A 17738-nucleotide genomic window follows, 5' to 3' on the forward strand; every position below is an offset into this window, starting at 1 on the left:
AACTTGGGTTCTGTTTCTATATCCAGATGCTTAAGGAAAACCTGACCATGGGAAGCTTTATATTTAATGTTGAACAACTAAAAGGTTCCCTACATATCTATAAGCCATTCAGCCCAATATAAGCTTTGAAATGTTAGAACTTAATTATGTATCAGTGTGAATGTACTAATCACCTCTCTCAATTTTATGTGCCTATGATTTTTAAAACAAGGGATTTTTTTAAAAATGGATCATAGCTGGGAACTAGCTTATGAAATTACAACTCCAAAAAATTTTCTTCTAATTCTCTGGATATGATATTGCATCATTTTAGCCAAACATATGAATAGATTTTAATAGACATCAGTAATGGTGAATTACATATTTCAGATTAATAGATTTTGAGGCCAGAAGGGACCATAATGATTACCTATTCTGATCTACTGAATAATACAGACCACATTATTTCATCAAGTGATTTCCGTATGACGCCTGGCTGGCTGAGCTAGAGTATATCCTTAGGAAAGTCATCCAGTCTTGATTTAAAGACTTCAAAGTCTTTATATGGTGTGATACTAATGACATAATTTGATAATATTGTCCTCAGTATACTGGCACATTTGATGAATCACCCAAGGAAACAATATCCTCCCGTGCCTGCTGGCCTAAATTCAACCAACCTCCTTTGACCCACAGCTACAGAGGCTGTTCACATCTGAAGGACTCCAAGCAACCTGATATTAAAGGGCAATGATAAGAGAATCCACTGAGTAGTCTCTTGGAGATGTAATAGGAAATGCAACTACTGTATCTGCCTTGGCACCTAATCCCTCTTTCCTGTTTTGGGTTGTGTTGATCAGACTCTAGAAGAATTTCTTTTGCCTGATGATGGCCAAGAGAAACCTTGCTATCCTTACAATATCCTTGCTATCCTTACAATATTATTGGTGCAAGAGGTAATGCATACCGACTTAAATCTAGCCCTGGTCACTGCAAGACAGTTAGTGACTGCAGCATGTACTAGCTGCCTCAGCAGGTAGATATACCCCTTAATTTGCAGACCTTGTCCCCTTGTACTACTACAAAGAGCATGAGCACCAGGTAAGAAGGGCAGGGTGTAGCCTACTAGGTGGGCACACACTCCACATTCCTCCCAGTGGAAGTACAGCTGAAACAGACACTGCCACTCCACAGACAGACACCAGGGAGAGGGAAGGATTCTGTCTTGCCCACACCACTCAGACTTTTCCTTAAGTTTTTATTCATGTCTTTACCCAAAGTAATCTGCTGTTATCCGAAATTCTTTAGCGAATTGAAGCTCACTGGTTTAGTAAATATTTTGGACATGCCATTCCCTCTATCTGTACTTTTCCTTTTTTTCTTCCCTACACTGTATTGGTGTCATTAATGTCAGTACACTAGAACTTTTAATGAGTTATCCACAATAGGTTATACTCTTCACCTTGCTAAGAGGACTTTCTGAAGCTTCTAGTTGCTACTGATAACAGCCAGCCTCAAAAATTTCAATCTGTAAATGGGTTCAGATCCCAGTTCCACCAAAGTTTGAAGTGTGCAACCCCAAGATTTTAATTTGGGCTTTTTTTTTAAAACACATAAAATACTCATTTACTCTAGAGCTTGTGACATTATTTGTGGCATAGGTGGGCCATGGAGTTTTTATACCACGTTGGGGTGGCCTCAGAAAGAAAAAGGTTGAGAATTCCTGATATAGTGCATACATGGAGCTGTCTCTAGACCTACGCCCAAATCTTGGTCACTCAAATAGTCCCATTAGCTCTAACTGAACTACTTGGGTGTGCCAGCTGAGTAGTATTCGGATCCTGATGGGGAAAGTAAGTGTTCCCCCACCGTTGCCAGGATAGGAGCCAATTATGAAACGGTCTCAGAGAGGAACATCTTAGTACAAACTCATCTACCTTAAGGAAAATGCAGGTTACACAGACAAAATTAGAGAAGATTACAGTAAGGCTTCTAACTGATAGATGTTGATTACACCTGTTCCTGGACAGTTAGACTTTGTTTCCATCAAGTCACTTTGCATTTACACTTATGATATTTATGCACAAGAATTAATAATTTCTTCCTTAAGCAAAGGCTTTGGTCAGGATCGGAAGTGAATTTGGTAGTGTCATTATAACCCACTTTTGTGCATATCATAAAAACACTACAAAATTCAGCAAGGCTGGCTATGTATGTATGAGGGAGACCAAGTGCTAATTTAGAGTTCAGGGACTGTGGCCTGGAAACACAGTAACTACACTCTCTGTATTCCTCCAAATTGCTTACCCAACTCTGACAATATGCTGTTTTTGGCTCTCCCATTGCACATATTGCCTTACCCATTCCGCTCCACAATAGGTAGAAGACCTGGAAAGGGAGTTAACATTGCTTGGTTTATTAGGATTACCATTAAGAAAGGCTCTGGATCCCATAAGGACTGTGCCACAGAGAATGGCTGCTCCCTGGGTCTATCCTTGGAATATCCGCTTCTACGGTTGCTAAAAGGGTCTCCATGGCTTTGTGGATAGGGGCAGCTGCTCCCTCCTCTTTCAGTACTAAAATACACTAAATTTTGCCATGTTATGCTTCCCTCTTCCCATGTTAAGGGAGGGGAGCATCAGACCCACAATCTGCAGAGCCTCTGGAGATCCTTTTTTGTGTACAGTCAGTGTGACTAAATCAAAATGTAAAGTTATTAGCATTTATTACTAACATCATCCTACCCATATATTGCCTCAAAATACAAACACCGACCCCTTCAGACTTCTTGACATGAGGTTAGTATTCAGCACATTCATTATTTTGACAAATAAAAATAATAGTTAAGACGACAAATTGGTCAATGACAGTACAGTAACCTGAATCTAGTTGTATATTTAACTAGTGAGCCATTTTAACATGCTACTCCTGTACCTAAACAAAATGAGTAGGCTAAATTAGTTTATTTACCTAAGCGTTGTTAGTTTCGATCAGCCAGATATGAATTTTCAGATACTTACATAACTAGCATTAAAAAAGAGACATTTAGCTACTACAATTGTTAGCATAACAAAGGCTATAGGATCCAGATACTATTGCATTCTCCCAAAAGTGCTTAAATAATAGCCTAAAATCTGAAGAATTACTTTAATACTTCAATAAAAATAACCCAATTCAAACATTTTCAAGGAAACAGAGCTCCTTGCTCTAGGCTACCGAATAATGGCTGAAAGAAAGTATATAGCTTGTCACTTCTGATTAGAGAACTGTGCCTCTGTGCTTTGAATGAGAGGCATGTCTGGTAATAGAAAGTGCAGATATTAAATTTAATAAAATAATGTGGAATACAATATATATGAAACTTGACCAAGTATAGCACAGAATGTAACATACATTAGCCTGCTCAGTCAACTACTGTGGCCTAGCATCTAATGACAGACTTAATTTCTATTTTCAAAGGCGAGTACTACAAAAAAAAATACAATTTTCAGATTATACAAATATTTTATCAGACTACATAACAAATTAAACCAAAATTGCCTGACATATCTACACGAATGCATAACAATAGTAGGAAATTACAAGGACTTCAAACTACCCAGCCTTAAAAGTCCGCACAAACCTATCATCTTTGAGGTCATTATAAATAATTAGTTACAAAGATTCTGATGCTGAGATTTCATAACATCATATTAACTACTGCAGATATATTTCTTTCCAGCTTCAAGAACTTTCAGATTTATTTTTTAGCATGAGGACTCACAATTTGCATTCTGCATATTATGGAGGAAGTGCCTTATCTCCGATTGCTTCTTTAATCTAGCATTTCAACACAAATAATAATAAATAATAGTGTTTTCAATACATTAGCCCTCAGCATGTATTTTTGCTATTAAATAACAAGCTACAGTACCTCCAGTTTCCCAGCCTCCTACCCCATCATGGAACCATACAGTACCCATGACATGACACTCTTAAGGGATTTAAAAAGCAATTCAGTGAGCTAATCCCAGTAAACCCAGAATTAAAGTTCTTGTTTCCATATTTCACTTTCAAAATATTTAGAACTTTGACAGATATGACATTATGTTTTCATTAAAACAGCTGATTTCAAAATGCTGCACTGTGCAAAAAACACCATAAACAGTTTATGATGAACTGCCACATTCTTAATTAAAACAATAAATCCAGCGCGCAATATTTGTGCAGCCTCTGGTTTGACCTTTGCCTCTTGCTATCCACTACCAAAGCCGCTGCCTCATTCTGTGCACCAGATGTAGAAGGTTTTAAAACATGATCTGAAAGGCACTAAAGATAAAATAGGAGAAAACGTGCCATTACTCTTTGCAGTTATGATTAATTCAGTTCATATTTTACAATCTGGTTATGGAGTAAAACTGCAGACTTTACATCAAGTATTTGCCATTCAATATACCTAATGTATAAAAATGCCTGATATTTTAGAAAATGGCACAGGGCTAATTCACAGTCACCACAAGGAGGACAGAAATAGGAATAATAAAAAATAGGACAGTGATTAGCTATCCATCTAAAATAACGAACCTATCTCAGCCATTTGATGGTCAGTTTTGCGCAATAAATATATGTGTTACAACAAAACAACCCAGCCTCTCTCTTATCTCTGTATTACCAGATTTTAGATTAAAATATCCCCTTAAATCTATCAGGTCTGCTCCTTGAACAGAAACTAGAGGGCATAAATTACTACTATATGCTGTAATGATAGTAAATTTGTTGTGCCTTCCTGAAGACAAAGTTAAATGCAGTAACAACTCTGAGACTTAAGTTCAGAAACTGATCTAGGAGGCTGGACTGAAGGCTGGTGTGGTCCAGTAAGTACGTATAGAGGGGAGAAGCTGAATTTAAAAGGCTTCATCCTGTACACGGTTACTCATCAGCCTCACCAGAGTAGAGAGGTTGACTTCAGATCATACATTACTTTAGATCTCTGACTACTAATAGAAGTAAAAATTTGCCAGATCAGGTCCCATAGCAGAAGATGTCATTCAGCCCAGCAACCCCTTTGGGCCAGTCTGCAAAAGCATCAATTTACATTTCCCTTCAGTTTCATAAGGAATCAGCTTCACAAGCACCAAGAGCTACACTACTTCATGTTCATTGTAAATGGGGAGTGATATAGAGATACAGTATTCAATTTCAGAGGAAAACAAGTCAAAATGTTTACATTTTCCTGAAGTAACAAAATTGGGATTAAATAAAGGTTCCCACATGCCCTAGGTACTTAGAGTTTCCCAATTCCACACCACACTGTAATGGAACAAATTCAACACAAAAACCTCCAGAGAATTAAAAAAGAAAAAATACCTTACTTTGCCAGTTCTCGTTGACTTGTTTGGAAGCAGGGGTCATGGCTCCCTCTCTCTCTTCCTGAAGACTAATTTACAGGCACATCATTCTGCAAGAGAAAAAGAAATTACTTTAAAAAAAAATCCCAATTGCCCATTAAGAAAAGCAGATGGGAGCAAACACACACACACACAGAACTTTCCACTGGTTTCAGATCCTCTAAAACGACAACTCAAGGCTGCTTTACTACACAAAGCGAGACACCACTCTGTTGGAGAGCACAGAACTGCGGCATTTTATTATATGCAAGGAACTTGTATATATGTTCTGCATGGAAACAAAAGTAAACCAAACCTTTTATGTTTTCAGTGGCCATCAAATCAGATATAGGAGAATTCTTACTGAAGGACAAGATGTACAGTATAAACATTGTTTGCATTCAGCTAGTTAGGTTTTTGCATGATTTTGTTTTTTAAAAGAAAAGACAAGGAGATTAGCTTAAAAATAATTCATCATGATGTTCTGTTTTCAGAGCCTGGCTAAACCAAAAACACACCACTGGCTTCAATCACTCAAAAAAAGAGTTTTCAAAGCATTCTTCAGCATGGAAAATAGGTATATTCAGGTGCAGAGTTGAGCCTTGTATCTTCATACTTCTCTTCCCTCACATAACTATTGTGCAAGAGCTTCCAGTAGTGGGTAACGTATTAAACTAAAACATTTCTGAAGAGATTTCTGAGTTCTAGAGATGAAATGCATATATTGCTTAGCTTGTTTTAGATGCATTCTCAAATGTTTAAAACAAAACTGCATTTTTCCTTAGGTCTATAAAAGGACACCAAATTCATTTTCACTCGTGACTTAGTGTAAGCAGGACTTTGAATATACATCTCAACAAGTTAAAAAGTTTATGTTCAGTAATGACCACTGTGCCACCTAGAAAATGTTATTTCAAATAGAATTTTAGGATATTGTATAAAGATGAAATGGCGGATACAGCCTTTGATTAAAATTCAGCCTCCACATTACAACTTGGAGTTGAAAATCTAAATGGAAATCTGGGGTATTTCATGCTTTTCTTTCCCCGTATAGTTGTAAAAAGATAGAAGAAAACCAAAACACACAGATGTGGTGGATGATGACAGCCATACACAGGCCAATATGTATGTGTGTCTTCAGCTGGCCACAACTTTCAACAGCATTTCATATGTACCACTGTCAATGCAGCTCTACATTTGTGACACTGATCACACCGCACCTTATACGGGGGTGGGAGAAGGGATCTTGTCCGTCTTGCTGTGGGGTCAGAGAGAGAGAGGTGCAGAGATGCTCCTGCAAATACACAGTGGGTCAGCGTGGCAACACTGACTCATCATGCCTCAGGGAGAAGAAGGGCTGGGGAGTTGATAAAGGGCAAGCCTGGTGGGGGAAGCCCCTTTTCTCCAAACCTATGACCGTTCCTTTATAGCCCACCTTAACCCTCATTTGGGGAGGGAGGAGAAGAAATAAAGTCACAGCAATGGGTTGGCTGGGGATCAGGATGGAAAAAGCGAGGGCTGGCGGAAGCCCCTGGGTAGATATTGAAACGATAATGGAGTTGTCAGTACCGTACATTTTTATCGGCCGGGTAGTCCCAGATATCTAATAATAAAGTTGCAGCCTGATTAAACCATAGCCATTGCCTCCTAACCTTCTTTCAGTATAGTCTACAGGGATTATCCTTTGATGTGAGAAATATCCAGATTTAGAGCCTAATCCTGAAAATCTTCTACATGCTGTACTTATGTTGAAACCAATGGGAGATCCATACCAAAAAGCAGCCATCCAGTGTCTATCCCTAAATTCAGTGTGCTAAATCCTTTAGTGGCCGAATTGCATCAGCAGACAATACATCATAATTTGGCTATTGGCTCATATTGCCAGATAGGCAAATTAAACAAAGCACTGAAACCTAGCACAGACTATAAACCCTTTAAATCAAGAGCTGGAAGACACTTTAAAGCCACAACACAACTAGCATGAGGTAAGGAGGAGGAAACAGTATCTCAGTACACATTTGTATGTGAAAGCCTCAAATATTATGCAGAATTTCTTATGGGAATGTGTCCCTTAATTCAGTTCTCTCAGGCCATGTTAGGTGAAGAAGGCTAAAACCTCAGATGATTTGAGCTCAACCTTACCAAAAAAAGAATCACTACACAGCATTTATTTATATTGTAGAAAAGTGAATGTGATTAGTGGCCTGGGTATAGGACTAGGTCCCAGGAATTCCTGAATTCTGATCCTGACTTTGACAGTGAGTGTCGCTGTAGCTTTCCACACTTTGTATGGTTTCTCTGCCTCCATTTCCTCATTTGTAAAATGGGGGGGGGGAAAATACTTGCCTCCCTTGCAGAGCTGTTGGAAGAAGCAATTAGCTAATGTCTGTAAAGCATGAGGTATTCTTGTAGCATGTCCATAATGTACGCAAAAGGGTGAAATTTTCAAAAAGCACTTAAGTAAATTAGAAGCCTACCTCCCATTTTCAAAAGTGAAAGCAAAACGAAGAGAAAAGGGCAATGAAAATTATTAGGGTATGGAACAGCTTCCATATGAGGAGAGATTAATAAGACTGGGACTTTTCTGCTTGGAAAAGAAATGACTAAGGGGGAGTATGATAGAGGACTACAAAATCATGATTGGTGTGGAGAAAGTAAATAAGGAAGTGTTATTTACTCCTTCTCATAACACAAGAGCTAGGGGTCACCAAATGAAATGGGCAAAAATTTAAAACAAAGAAAATAAAGTCTTTCTTCACACAACACAAACTGTGGAACTTTTTGCCAGAGAACATTGTGAAGGTCAAGGCTATAACGGGGTTCTAAAAAAAAAAACCTAGATATGTTCATGGAAGATAAGTCCATCAATGGCTATTAGCCAGGATGAGCAGGGGTGCAAAACCATGCTCTGAAGTGTCCCTAGCCTCTGCATGCCAGAAGCTAGGAATGGGCGACAAGGGATGGATCACTTGATGATTACCTCTTCTGTTCATTCCCTCTGGGGCACCTGGCATTGGGCACTGTCAGAAGACAGGATACTGGGCTGGATGGACCATTGGTCTGACCCAATATGGACGTTCTTATGACTTAAGCACCAAGGTTTGTAATTTCCTTCTGAAAATGGCACTTAGACATCTAAGTCACTTTGAAAAACTTTACCCAAAATCTTTAAACTATTGTATAAATATAATTGATGGAACTCATTCTAATTGCACCAGATTTCTTCATTTGATTCTGTTTGGATTGCTCCTCATGAATATATACTATGCTTTAGTAATACACAGCTAAGTGAGAAGCATAGAGTATTTCTAAGTGCTTACTCAACACTTATTTATGAACTGTACACTACAAATCTAGAAGATGGTATGATGCAACAGGACAGCTAAATGTAACCCTCAAAACATGCCACAATTTAAGTATAACTGGGCAAACAGTTTAGTTCGGTCCAAAACCACTAGATATTTGAATGGTACTATCTCTCACAATATTTTGGGGCAGGAGGCATTTTGGGTTTTTTAAATCCTCTGCTCCTGGAGTTAATGATTACATAAGAATCTCAACTTTCATCTATTAACAATGCCTCTAAGGAGCCCCATTGTTGCTGAGTAAAGCTCAAATAGATGACCCAAATGTACCCTCAACAAAGAATTTAAAGTGTATTTAAGATCTCATGATTTTCAAGCTCATATTATGATTTTAGGGGCCTGACTCATGACTTCAGAACGCTTGGGGTTTGCAATATTGTATTAGCCTTGCACAATTCTCAAGGAAAAAGTTACCAGCCCAGGTAAAAATCTACTAGCCTACCCCAGAAAGTCACTTCCAGACACACACATGCTACGTATGCATATCTCCTCTGCATACTATATTCCCAATGGGACCTACTGTTCGTCTCTCTGGTGGTAGGGGTAGCTTAGAGGATTCAGTCGGTACTCTTCCAGCTTCTCCTCCACTTGTTCTGCTTCTGAACTGCGTGAATGAGAGGAGCAGCTGCTGTCACACTGTCTGGTGGCTGCAGCATCAATTATACTAATTTCACAGATCTAAGGTTTTCTTTTTAACTGTAAGGGGTTTTTAACTGAAGGCTCAGATTCTGCAAAGTTTGTTGGCATCATTTGTCCAGGGAAGCTTTCTACTTTACTCCGGACAAGCAGGCCAGAGGAATTTTACAAGGCTGTTCTAGATGGACCAGGATTACTGGACCATCAGATTTTCTGCAGCCCTACCACTGGGGATTGTCGCACAATGGGCTCTCACCAGCTGACTCAGATGCAGCCTACCTTTCCCAGGAAATACATCAAAAAGGCTTCTGCTAACATTCAAACACCTGCAGAAGGCTTAGTCTATCAGGGAACCAGGCCCAATACTTTACACTTTGTGGCTATTCACAACTAAGCAATCTTGAATATGAAATACCATGAAAATTCTTCATAAAAAAATCACTATCCTTCTAACAATATTTGTACAAAATATAGGTCAAGAAATATTGAATTTTATTAAAATTACTCCCATCAACATTATCAACCTCAAAAAACAAATTTTAAAAATGGCAAATTATAAGAAATTACACTCTAATGCCAGAAATGATAGAAACATTTTACAAGGGAGGCATATAAACACACGTTTGCCCAGATTCTACCTTCTAGAGACTAAAATGTAAATCCAGAGCAACTCTATTGACTTCAGCAGAGTTAGTCGGTGTTTACTCTGATGTGACTGAAAGCTGAACAAACCATACTGTATATTATTTTCAAACTGCCAACGCCTCTTAAAGCCTAAATCCTACAATGCTTTCTGTTTAGGCAAATTCAAGGGGTTCCACGTGGATCTCACTATGTAAAGCTCACTGCAGGACCAAGGCCTTTGCTTTCTTTTGTTATAGCGTTAAAGGGATCATTAGCCCTTTCAGTACAGGAAGGACCATTACCACTGTACCAAGATGGATCAACTGCCTTACCATTGACACCCATGAACTTCAGACTTCACCTTTGTTCACTTGGCTTCCAATTCCCCTCACCTTCCCCTGTTCTCTACTCTACCCCACTAGCTCCCAGTCCTTCTCCACTCCCATTTCTGATCCCAGCTCCTGACCCAGCTAGTCTCAGTTCCTCCCACAACAGACTTCTCATTGAATCTCAGTCTCGTCCCAAGCTCCCAGGTCCAGTTCAAGGGTCACTGCCTCAGTTCCAGCGCCAAGCATTATAATAGTCAGCAGTAGCCAGGAGGAACAACTGAGGGGAATGTCCTGCTCAGCCCCTGAAAGAGCTGTACTGGAGCATGCTCAGGACAGAGGGAATCTTCTGAACACTGAGCTGCCAAACTCTAACAAACCTCTACTGAGTATGTGCAAACTGAAATTGTTCCAAGGCTCATAACGCGGCCAAATTTGGGTGTTTTTTTCCCCCACTGAAACAGCAAAAGGCACTTCCCTGAGACAAATGCCCACTGTCAAATCCCTGCTCTAAACACATGGAGGTGCTAAAACAACATATTTTTACCTCATCTACTTCATGGAAATGACTGAACAGTTTTAGTTGAAACTTTCCAAAAAAGTCAGACAAAAGCAGACACTTGGCATGGAAAATTTCAGTCTGAATGGCTAAAGTTTAACAAAAACTTTTAGACAGCTGAAAATAGGGTTTTATAATGGGAAGAACTGGGCAACCTAGAATAAAGGTGTTGCTACCAACAGTGCCTATAATAAGTAATTTTAAGGCATACACCAAGGAGTTTATTCTTTTAGAAGAAAACATTGCTCTAATGTGCATTTTACATATACACACAATTTAAATATACTGTAAGTAGGAATTTTGCCTTAAGATCCAGTCCATTCTATTCCAGTGTCCAGTAGATGCTTTTCAGAAGAATATTTTGAGTCCCTGAAATGATTAATTCTCTTTCCTTTCCCTTCCTGGAAGTCTATTCAAAGGAGTTAGTCGATTTTGATCAGGATTCTGGTGTATAGTCACTGTCTCACAAAATGGCTTTGCATAGCTAATTAAAATAGTGGAGTTCAGATTCAGAAAGAATATTGACTGTATAAGAGATATGAATAGCATCACATCTATATACTGAACACAGATTGGGATAGGAAAATACTAGTGCAGGTAACAACCTCCCCTTTTCAACCATGAAACATCTGCACTGTTATCTCCTGCTCAACAATATTTACACTAAGTAAATGCACAAAGTAAAAAATTATATCCAGAGGGATAAAGCAGCCAAAACCAAGTGCCAGAAGCATAGCCATGTGACAAACTCAAGGGTAAGTGCAACTGCTCCAAAGCTAAAACTACAATCACCTGAAGAGCTGACTGAAGTCAGATAAAGGGTGTAAAATACCATCACCCATCTCTGGGAATTTCCATTAGGTCTCCTTACGGTCAGCAAGCTGGAGACAATAGACAGGGTTCAACATGATGTACAAATCACAAGACCACTGTCAAAAAATACTTCTTGAAATTCTTTAAGCTGAAATAAAAAAAAAAAGAGAGAGAAATGGAGGGGAAAATATAAATTCATCTCTAGCCCTTCTCATTAGCATTATCTTATCACAGATCATCGCTCCTACACTTAGATCTCTGAACTGGTTGTCCATCTCATCTCAGAGAAAAATGCATTGTGCACAACAAACAGGATTCATGTTCTTATCTACTGAACCAACTATTTGCCAGGATTTTTTTAAACATTGAATTATGCTAGCCATGCCTGATCTTCAGCGTGGCCACCCCTTCACAGCTGTGAATGACTTCAGCAGAACATATTCATGCTCAGCATCTCTGACAATCAAGCCACAACCTTGTTCCCTTTTTCCAAAGTGTGCTGACCAGGGGATTGGAAGTCACAACACCTGACTTGTATTGATGGTTTTGCCTCTTATTAATGAGGAGACTTGAACCTATCACTTAACTTCAGTTTAAAGACCCCATCTGTAAAGTAGGCATACCACCAACTACCTGAATTGGGATGTCTGCAACTCTCTTAGGACATGTATACACTTACCTCTGGAGTGATCAATCCAGCGGGGAGTGGGGGTCAATTTATCATGTCTAGTGAAGACATGAGAAATCGACAGCCGAGCACTCTCCCATCAAGTCCGGTACTCCACCGGAGCAAGAAGTATAGGCGGAGTCGACAGGGGAGCGTCAGTAGTCAACCTACCACAGCAAAGACACCATGGTAAGTAGCTCTAAGTACATTGACTTCAGCTACGCTATTTTTGTAGCTGAAGTTGCGTAACTTAGACCAACTTAGCTCGCCCCCCAACTGTAGACCAGGCCTTGGAGTCAAGATGATTTCACTCTGTCTGTAGATTCAAAACAACAACTCAGTCTTGTTTGCCCTTCAGGACTGGGAAATTCCATTATGTTTGCAAAATGCTCATGGCATATTGTGACTGCTTTTGGAAGCAAATCTATCCAAATTTTGTCCCCTTATTATTAGTAAAGTTCTCCTGTAACTAAAAGTTCTTTAAAAATGAAAATTAAGTTCTGTATAACAAACCAAAAAGAACAGAAATCCCCAAAAATCTAGAAGCAGGCCTTAAACATGCCCAACAGCATGGAATTTCTCCAATATTTATTTCCAGTGTTCCTAAATTATTCCTATTTTCAATACTTTTTTCTTTTGGCAGACTCTGAATCTCAAAGGATTAAAGAACTTATGAAGAGTGGATTGAAAAGAATGAAACATCAGTTGGAGATACACCCTCATTTAACCTTCTGTCAGAGGAGTTCAAGGGAACTGGACAACTGAAGATCAGGATGTGGAGCAAAAGTGACATTCAGGCCTATGGTGCTAAATCATAGAATATTAGGGTTGGAAGAGACCTCAGGAGGTCACCTAGTCCAATCCCCTGCTCAAAGCAGGGCCAACACTATTAAATCATCCCAGTCAAGGCTTTGTCAAGCCAGACCTTAAAAACCTTTAAGGATGGAGATTCCACTACCTCTCGGTTCCCTCAGCCTCTCCTCCTAAGTCATGTGCCCCAGCCCCCTAATAATTTTTGTTGCCCTCCGCTGGACTCTCTCCAATTTGTCCACATCCCTTCTGTAGTGGGGGGACCAAAACTGGACGCAATACTCCCGGTGTGGCCTCACCAGTGCCGAATAGAGGGGAATAATCACTTCCCTCTATCTGCTGGCAATGCTCCTACTAATACAGCCCAATATGCTGTTGGCCTTCTTGGCAACAAGAGCACACTGCTGACCCATATCCAGCTTCTCGTCCACTGTAATCACCAGGTCCTTTTCTGCAGAACTGTGCTTAGCCAGTTGGCCCCCAGCCTGTAGCTGTGCATTCTTTCTTCTTAATTGCAGGACTCTGCACTTGTCCTTGTTGAACCTCAGATTTCTTTTAACCCAATCCTCCAATTTGCCTAGGTCACTCTGGATCCTATGCTTATCTGAACTTGCTGAGGGTGCAATTAATCCCAATCCAGATCATTGATAAAGATGTTGAACAACCGGACCCAAAACCGACCCCTGGGGCACTCTGCTTGATACCGGCTGCCAACTAGACATCAAGCCATTGATCACTGCCTGTTGAGCCCAAATGATCTAGCCAGCTTTCTATCCACCTTATAGTCCACTCATCCAGCCCATACTTCTTTAACTTGCTGGCAAGAATACCGTGGGAGACTGTATCAAAAGATTTGCTAAAGTCAAGATATATCACATCTACCTCTTTCTTCATTTTCACAGAGCCAGTTATCTCATCATAGAAGGCAATCAAGTTGATCAGGCATGACTTGCCCTTGGTGAATCCATGTTGACTGTTCCAGATCACCTTCCTCTTCTCCAAGTGCTTCAAAATGGATTCCTTGAGGACCTGCTCCATGATTTTGCCAGGGACTGAAGTGAGGCTATAGTTCCTCAGGTTCTCTTTCTTCCCCTTTTAAAATATGGGCACTATATTTGCCTTTTTCCAATCATCCAGGACCTCCCTCAATTGCCACAAATTTTCAGAGATAATGGCCAATGCCTCTGCAATCAAATCAGCCAACTCCCTCAGCACCCTTGGATGCATTAGATTTGGACCCATGGACTTGTGTACGTCCAGCTTTTCTAAATAGTCCTTAACCTGTTCTTTCACACTGAGGGCTGCTCACCTCCTCCCCATACTGCGTTGCCCAGTGTAGCAGTCTGGGAGCTGATCTTGTCTCTGAAGATCGAGGCAAAAAAGCATTAAGTAAATATAAAGATGCAGTCCACAAGGTGGCAGAATGTAAATACGACACTGCATTGGCTCCACACCTGCCTCACATTGGGCTTCAGGCCCATTACTCAGCTTTTTCTTTGGGATGGGTGGGGATTTCTCAGGCAGCCTTCAAGATCTGAAGACAGTAGCGTGGCGCCACGGCAGCAGGACGCAGGTGCTATACAGCGACTACAGGCAATGCAACCAGGAAAGTGAAGATGACGAAAATGGAGAAGGAAGAGCTTGTCCAAACAGGCTTTCAAGAAGCCTACCATTCTCGAGTCACTTAAAGCTAGAGATATTATTTTCCTGATCTTACAAATAAGAAACTTACTTGATGGCCATTTACTTTATTTTTAAAGCAGAGAGAAACCCAGGACAACTGGGTAAAAAGGCAGCCTAAAACAAAATCTGCAGTTTCCATATAACACTATACATGGACATGATAGGCCCCTTTCTGCTTGAAAACACTCTGAGGTTGGGGACAGAGGAAAGAAGGTCGTAGTGACTTCTACAGGGTGTCTCAATAACAAGAACAACAGATAGGTGAGATCCATATTATAATAAACAAATGTACTAAAAAAAGATTAAAATTTCTAATATTTGAATAATCTATGTTATTTGCCATATATTTATAGAGGGACACCATGTTCTAATGTAAATAGAATCAGTGTCCCTTTTAAAGCTGGTGAGTTTCTCCAGGGATAATAAGTATACCTAACAATTTAATGGTGGTAGTTTGAAGCAATAAGTCAATTATAGACAACTGGTGTTACAACTGAGCTCTCTCCCACTACTCAGTTGTCTGCTTTATGAATACCCTTGAATCAACTAATACACATGCCGCATATATATGCGCATGCACGCGTTCGCACACACACACTTACTTCAGTTTTCAGATGTGCCAATGACATCAGCAGAAGAAGGAACTGATCTGAATGCAGGATTATTTTTTTATTATATGAAATAAATTTAAGATCACAAATATCTGCCAAAAGAAAAAAAGTGTGTGTATGCTAACATTATCCATTGATCCTCCACCATCCGAGACCATCCATTGACTTAAGAATTTACTTGTACAAAAAAAAAAATGTTTGATTGCACTGGACTCCAATCAAAATGCATATAGTTAACTTAATATTGCCCAAGGTGACCATTTAGCATCACTATTACATTTTTATGGCTTTGTACAAAAGTTAATAACTTCTGAAGTTCTTTACTTGTACATTTAATTCCATATAATGTTACCAACTGACCCAAGTAGTATAGGGTCTGTGAGGTGCTTAGTGCTTTCAACTCTCATTATCTTCCCTGGAAGTTCCACACATAACTGATTACATGATCAGTATCTACTTGCCAGTTTTGTGGGACTTCAATCAGTCAAGGGATTCTTAGCCCCTATCTTTTAGGGCATCTTCTTTAATGTTCTCCTAGCTCAAAGAGTTGAAAAACATGGATTTCACATTCTTTTACAATAATGAAATGATGCATGCAACCAGAAAAACATCCAGTTTGGAAGCAGTTTCCTGTTCTTGGAGAGATATATACATATATTTGGGACAGAGACCTATGGGGTCGTGGTAAGGTGTGGAATGTCATGTTCATTTCGTATATCGGGGTGTGTGTGTGTGTAAGAGTATACAATGCGTTTGTGTTTAGTACTTTTTGTTAGCATCACAGGAATTAAAATAATTGTTCATTGATTAGTATGATCCAGCATACCCATGTAGCCACCTACGTTTAACTGAAAAGCAGTCTGGCACCTCAGGCTAAGGAAAAGAAGTTTTGTTTGAATTCAGATATCTAATTTTAAGGAAGAAACAAATATTAAAATGATTTTTCTAGCATATTCTTACTACTTCCCCTACCACCCTCGTTACTCCTTCTACACGATGCTGAAACTCCATTTAAGGTTCAAACAGATATATAATCTTCTGGAACTAACAGCACTGTCAGTCCACAGATAAAAAAGCAATTCAATGCCCCTGCATGAATTGCTAGATACCTCTTTTGAACTAGGGCCCAGAAATTTAAGGCTTGTTCTAAACTGTTTGGAGTTCAGCCATCAGACTAAAGATGACAAGTTATTAGTCATAGTACTACCGTAGTATGTAGGAGTCTTCGTCACAGATCCAGACCCCATTGTGCTAGGCACTGTACAAATACAGAACAAAAAAAAAAGTCTCTGTTCCTAAGAACTTCCCATATGTTATCATCATAGGTAGGATAGAGGACTCCCTGGATCACAGATGAAACTACTATAAACTTCATATATAAAAAGGGGATTTTTAGCAAATTGAGGGAACAAGCACAAAAAAATACTTATTTACCTTGTCTTGCATCCTATTATTGCAACCTCAGACAGTTCATCTCCTCTCATTTGTAATTCTGCAGTACACATGCAGAATGTGGCAATGTGCAGTTGTCACTGTAAATGACTGAAGGGTTGGAAGCAAAAAAAAAAAAAAAACACAACCCTGATTGAGGTATGACCATGTGAAATAGCCCATTACTCTGGTGATTGGAAACTCTTAATTTGTATCGGTGTTTAAACATATGGTTAAGGTGACCCAGAAAAAAAATGGTGAACAATTGAATATGACACACTGAGCTTTTCTGAACATTTGGAATTATTAAAATTGAATCCGGAAGACTTTACTCAAGCAAAACTTCCACCAAGATTAATGGGAATTTTGTGTGAATAAGGACTGAAAATTGTGTCCCTTTTTAAAATTAGCACAAACCTTAAGCAGTGGACAAAGTAACATTGCCAAAAAATTCCCATCAAAAACTCATCAATATGAGTTTGATTTTGTCTTTAGAATTGAGTTTTGATAGGATGGTGAGCACAGGTGCAATCACTGGGGATATAGAGGAAAGAAGGAGGATACGTTCGTACCCCATGCGTTATTAGCCTACATATGTCTGTCCCCATGCAAATGCAGGGCTAAGGCATTCTCACGCTCAACTTTTTTTATTAGCACCTCTGGGAGCAGGCCACTTGAAATGGGGGCACACATTGGTCCTGAACTCTCCATAAACAATTCTGAATTCTGTGATCTTGTTATGAATTTCCCACCCCCCCCCCCAGCAAATGCAAGGCGGCAAAATGCATGAAAAGTAAGTAATTCAATTAAGTATCTATTCTCAGCTGGAAAAGACCATTCAGTTAGAACCAGCGGCACACCAGTTTAA

At 39.5% G+C, this 17738-nt stretch overlaps 1 long non-coding RNA gene across 1 annotated transcript in view; it reads right to left on the reverse strand.

Moving 5' to 3' along the window:
• Positions 1-17738, reverse strand: part of LOC140896275 (uncharacterized) — a 160470-nt gene that overhangs the window by 97739 nt on the left and 44993 nt on the right. The window contains exon 4 of the long non-coding RNA XR_012154499.1: positions 5331-5416. This is a non-coding gene — a long non-coding RNA (uncharacterized LOC140896275). The remainder of the gene's footprint in view (positions 1-5330; positions 5417-17738) is intronic.

Source organism: Lepidochelys kempii, chromosome 12, assembly GCF_965140285.1.
Source record: "Lepidochelys kempii isolate rLepKem1 chromosome 12, rLepKem1.hap1, whole genome shotgun sequence".
Classification (NCBI taxonomy): Eukaryota; Metazoa; Chordata; order Testudines; family Cheloniidae; genus Lepidochelys; species Lepidochelys kempii.